This window comes from Somniosus microcephalus, chromosome 2 (assembly GCF_052327205.1).
Source record: "Somniosus microcephalus isolate GS21.2 chromosome 2, FLI_Smic_1.0, whole genome shotgun sequence".
NCBI lineage: Eukaryota > Metazoa > Chordata > Chondrichthyes > Squaliformes > Somniosidae > Somniosus > Somniosus microcephalus.
This window is the reverse complement of record NC_140988.1, coordinates 238,401,080-238,407,079: the sequence shown is the minus strand read 5'-3', so window position 1 is coordinate 238,407,079 and position 6,000 is coordinate 238,401,080.

Below are 6,000 nucleotides of genomic sequence, written 5' to 3'. Positions count from 1 at the left end.
AAATCAAAATGAACCTGCAAAGTGCTGCTCAGTACTCAAAACTCCTTCACACAGCGTTGAATCTCTCCAGAAGTCTCTCTCTCTCTCAGAATGCGTGGTGCAAAATGTCACCGACAAAAAAAGGCAGGAAGCGGCCGCCTTTAAATAGCACTCCCCCGTCCCTTTCTGATAGCAAAATGCTCCCCTCAACATGTCGTTGCTAGCAGCAGGCGGTAAGGCAGGGGGCGCCACTCAATATCCGGTCCGGGGCGCTTACAGGGCGTTGCGCACTCGACTGACGTCACGATCTGCTGGCGCAGGAGATCGTGGCGGTAGTGTTTAGCGCCGCCGCAAAATGTCTAGTTAATTTCGCAAGCGGCGCAAACATTGCCGCGCCCGGCCTCTAATTGCTTTGCACCCCAATTGGCGCCCTCTTAAGGCGCTAATGGGAGGCGCAAATAACTGAATTTTTCCCCCTTAATCTTTCCTGCCTTCCATCCTATCACAGACCTTCCCTTTTGTTCTTTCCTCCCCTGCCCCCTTTCCCTGCCCCCGCACTTGCTTAAAAACCTGTTCCATCTCCAGCTTTTTCCAGTCCTGAAGAAGGGTCATCGACCTGAAACGTTAACTCTGTTTCTCTCTCCACAGATGCTGCCTGACTGGCTAAGTATTTCCAGCATTTTCTGTTTTTATTTCAGATTTCCAGCATCCGCAGTATTTTGCTTTTGTAACCCCTAGGGTTTAGTTGCACAATCCCATGCTCCCAAAGGAGATCCATGATTGCAGGGAGTGTGGAGTAGGAGAATCGGGGCTACAGTGTTGTATTCCTATCTTTGACCTGCGCTCCCTTCGAGCATGGCTCCCCCAGCGGCAGCATGGGATCGCAGAATTAACCCATTGTGTTCTAGCTGAGTGTGAAATCTCCATGCAGAAAGTGGACAAGAGCAGTAGCAGGAAGGGCCCTCTGCTAGGCATAGAGTCCTCACCCCATAGCATCTCACCCACCCAGGGAGCATCAGCTGTCAGGGGACTCAATAGAACTGATGTTGATTTTAATAAATTATTTACTACATTTCATTGTCATTTTAAATTCTGCTAAGTTAAGTCTTGGAGAAAGCCAACATAGAATATTATTCAGGGATATCTCTATAGTGAGCAGCAGGAGCCTGCAAAAATAAAAAGTACCCGCAAGTCATCCATTAAGACGCTTGGGTGGTGATTTTGCCAATGGGGGCGCGTTGGAGGTGGGACTGCTGCTTGGGGGTTGATGTGCCGCCTCCATCGATTTGTGGCCAACCCATGCTATTTTCCCTTGATTGACCTTGTTAAGTCCACCCAGCAGGCTTAGCAGGCCAATTAAGGGAAAGCAGGTTGCAGAGAACATCAACGTATGATGTTTCATCTGTCAAAAATTTTTGATAGATGAATTGTCATCATTTGACAGTTCTGCGAAGCTGTCAAAAAGTGACATTCACTGTAGTTTGATGAATTCTTGAATTCAAGACCTCATCAAACCTCTTTCTTTTGCAGAAATTAGATGGTTGTTGCATTGGAGAATGCAACGGCTATCTGTGATCTCTGCCGTGGAGGTGCGAGCCTCTCCACATACCCTGAAGCCTGCAGCAAGAAACAAAGGTAAGTAAACTTTTTCCAGCACCTTCCACTTACCTCACATACTCACCTCTCCACATTTGCACCCATCACTTACCTTCACAGCGCACTTTTGCACCCTTCCGACCCCCGCAGACCCACTACTTGCCTCGGTGACCCTGGTGGGGTTCGGAGCCTTCGGGAAACCCGCACTTTTGTGGGTAAAATGACGATAATCCTCTTATCTGCCTGTTAACTACCTGTTAACAGGCTGATAAGTGGCACTAATCCCCTTCCCGCCTCCAAGGAGACGGGACCCGGCGCGGGACTGCTACCCGCCTCCTGGCAAGATGGCATGGAGGCGGGTTGGGGGCGGGTTGGTCACTCGCCCTCAAATTTTGCCATTTTCCCGGCAGCCCCACCTCTATACCCGCCTCCCTAGGGCTGGCAAGATCGCGCCCATAGATTCTATTATTCTTAGTAATTAAAGTAAATGTCATCATCTTAAAATTACTTTCTTCCAATAACAGGCAAGTGGTTCCTATATATTTGGCAGCCTTGTATTTCCTTAGCCATGGCTGTTACTCTCTTACTTGGACCATAGGTCATGTTGACAGCACACTCCACTGCAACGATGTACATATCAAACTGTATGAAAGTACAGTAGTTGATCTCAGTCAAGAAGTCACAATGGAATGCTGATATACACACTGCATAGGGAGTGACCATACCCTCCCACAGAGCTACTCTGCATTGTTGAACTCTTATGGCCGAAATACTGAACTTATACATGACAGGCTGTATATCACAGGGCCAACATCTCTGGGAAACTTTGATGTGTAGAACACATACCAGATGCACAAAAAAGGCAGTTTGATATGAGAATGGTTTTCATAATCTGAGAGAAGTACAGTGGTTGGAAATATTTCCCATGAAAGTAAGGATCAAGTGAATATGGTAATGTTTGTGATGCTATGTTTATGCTGCAGAGCCACATCAGGCAGTGACTCCGAATGTCTGGAGTTTCTCCCTCAATGTCTTGTTTATACTATTATAACAAGAGGGAGGGAAAGATGGCAGAGTTGGCAAAAAATTCTGGTCCCACCAGTATTTGCAATCACCATTTATAACACTTTAGAAAATTCAGTATAAACAAAATTTCTGATGGGCCTCATTTATACTGAACAGTCTAAGTTCACTTTGCTCAAAGCAGCAAATAGGAATCCAAATTTGGCCACATAACAGTCCCTGTACTTCAAAAGTAATTAATTGCTTGACGTGCTTTAGACATTTAAATATGATAAAGTTTGATATAAATGTAATTATTATATTTCAAAACTTATTAATTTAACTCCCATTTGTTGATATTAGTAAAGTTTTCTCCCTATGAGATAGAAAATATAGCATTTTATCATTGAAATGTCCCAAAACAATTCACACAATGGGCTGGATTTTCATCGAGGAGGTGGGTAGGAGACGGGACTACAATTTTTGGGGTTGTAGTCCCGCCTCCATCGAGTTCTAGCCAACCCACATGATTTAGGCTTGATTGACCTTGTTGAGCCCGCCCAGCAGGCTCAGCAGGCCAATTAAGGGCCACCCAGCAACAGGTGACGTCACAGATTGAAATTTCATCTGTCAAGACCTTTTGACAGATGAAATATCAGCGTTCGACAGCTGTTTGAAGCTGTCAAACACTGACAATCTGTACTCCAGGTTAATTCCTTCCTCTCAGGATGATTTAGAGATCTCCCCGGAACAGAAAGGAGAGACTGCAGGTTTTGACAGCTGGCGGCCATTCTGCTTTCTGTGCCGGTGAGATGAGGGACTCCCGAGACCTGAAGGAAGGAAGGCTGTAAAGGTAAGTAAAGGTTAGTAGAACTTCTTTTAACACTTTACACAGACCAAACACACTTACCTCTGCACTCATGCACCCATCACTCACCTGAACACCGAACATCTCGACCCCTCCAAGCCCTTCATCCCGACGGTCTGCCTCGCTAACTTGGCATGGTTTGGAGCCGTCGGGAATCCCACATTTCAACAATGAAAATAGGGATTAGGCTAAAAACTGCCTGTTAATTACCTGTTAACAGGCAGTTAATTGGCACTAATCCCCTTCCTGCCTCGGGTAGGCGGGTCCCAGTGCAGGGCGGGTACCCGCCGCCTTTGAAACTGGCATGGAGGCGGGTTGGGGGCAGGATGGGGCCGGGACCCCCGATTTCGGGATTTTAACCCCCCACATGCCTCCAATCCCGCCTCCACGGCCCAATGAAAATCCAGCCCAATGAATTTGTTTTGAGGTGCGTGATCGTTCTTATATAGGAGAACAACTTTTGACACAGAGGCAAGAGTGCTACTGACTAAGCCAAGCTAACACAATCAGTATCTTGTTTCTACATTTTAGAGGACAATATGAAAACTAGTTGTTAACCTAGATATTCAGACTTGTCCACAGAAAATGGCTTCTCATATTTACACAGTGCCAACAAATCATGAGAACTGGTGCTAAACTAATTGTCAGATTTTGTTTGTATTTGTGGAAGACATTAAACATTTTATTTTCTGGCTTCATGTGCAAATCAGTTGTAAGAAAAGACTGGTGTATAAAATCACAGAAGGTCGGTAAAACCACAGTCCACATAAAATATAGAGAACAAAACATCTAATGTATGTAATGTATATAATGGGCAGAGTAATGATTTATCTTATTTTGCTGATGAGCTTGAAACTAGTTGACAAAGATACTTTAACAGTTTCATGTAAGTAGGACTAATGCTCGTGATTAGGTCAATAAAGAACTGGGTTGTAGTTCAGTTGTCCTCAAGCCCGCAGACTTTGTTGGTAATAACCCAATTATTTTGCTTCTTAGGTATCAACAGCACCTCAGTTAACTTCAGCAAAAATAAATAAAGCAGTGCTAGTGCTGTCTGAGGCAATGCACACCACTAAAAGAGGTTGTGTTGGCCCGCACCTCTTAAAGTACCACTGTCCCCAACAATTATATAGGGGGGAATTTTAACCCCAAAAAATGAGTGGGTTGGGTGGGAAGATAAAGTGTTAAAAATCTGAATCCCGACCAGAACCCCCCTCCAACCCCCCCCCCCACTTCCGCTTTTAACGGTGGCGGGATGGGGGGGCGGACAGCCAACCCGCTCCCAGGAGGCGGGTTGTAGTTTAAATATTATAATGAGGCTGTCATGCCTCAGATTTAACCACTATTTTAAATTTAATTGTGGCTGGTGTCAGAGTCGCTGGAAATAAACAGACTGCGAGACTTTCATAGCAGCAAAGAAAAACGCGTGTTAACTTTATTAACTTTCCGCATGGACTGAGGGACCCAGCCTCGTCGCAGGGTTATGACGTCATCACACAATCGATGACTCTTAAAGGGACCCTGCCCCGATAACCCAACCAAGTTCCGTACATAACGTGGAGCGATAACAACATTGGCTATACATAGTGAATTGTGTTACTGTCCCTATGTGGTCTCCGCCACATACGTACCCCCAGAATTCACTAGAACTGGCAATGTCAGTCGTTGAGGGGCCCGGATCACACGGCCGAAACGGCTCCTTAAGTCCGGGGCGGGGGTCGCAGGAGGGTCCCCGGGCGCTCGGTGGTGGACTGAGGGTGCAGAAGCCGGAGGTCGGCCCCACCGTGGGGGCTGAGCCAACCCAACGGGTCGGTCCAGATCCAGGTGGACCGGCTTAAGATGGTCCACGGAAATGTAGTCCGGCTTACCGCCGACATCCACCTCGAAGACCTTGTCCCCAGCTTCCAGGACGCGGAATGGTCCGTCGTAGGGTGGGTGAAGAGGTCCCCGGTGGGCGTCGTGGTGGACGAAAACGTACTCCGCCGCACGAAGGTCGGGCGGAACATGGGACTGAGGGAGACCGTGCTGTGACGTGGGCACCGGTGTGAAAACCTTGGCATTGTCCAGGAGGGTGGACCGCTGACGGGCTGCGGACCAAGGGTCAGTGGCGTTGGGGACGAAAATCCCGGGAACCCGCAGCGGCTGCCCGTAGACAAGCTCGGCGGACGAGGACTGGAGGTCCTCCTTGGGAGCGGTCCTGAGTCCCAGCATGACCCACGGGAGTCTGTCGATCCAACTGTCATCCCGGAGGCTGGCCCGCAGCGCGGCCTTCATGGAGCGATGAAACCGTTCGCACAGCCCGTTAGCCTGAGGGTGATATGCGGTGGTGCAGTGGAGTCTCAACCCGAGGCCTTGGGCGACTGCGTTCCAGAGCTTCGACGTGAACTGGGGCCCCCGGTCAGAGGAGACGTCAGATGGGGTGCCGAACCGGGCGACCCAAGTGTTGATGAATGCCCGAGCCACATTGGCGGACGTTGTTGACGACAGCGGGACGGCCTCCGGCCATCAGGTGGTTCTGTCGGCCATCGTGAGGAGGTGGGTGAACCCGCGGGAGG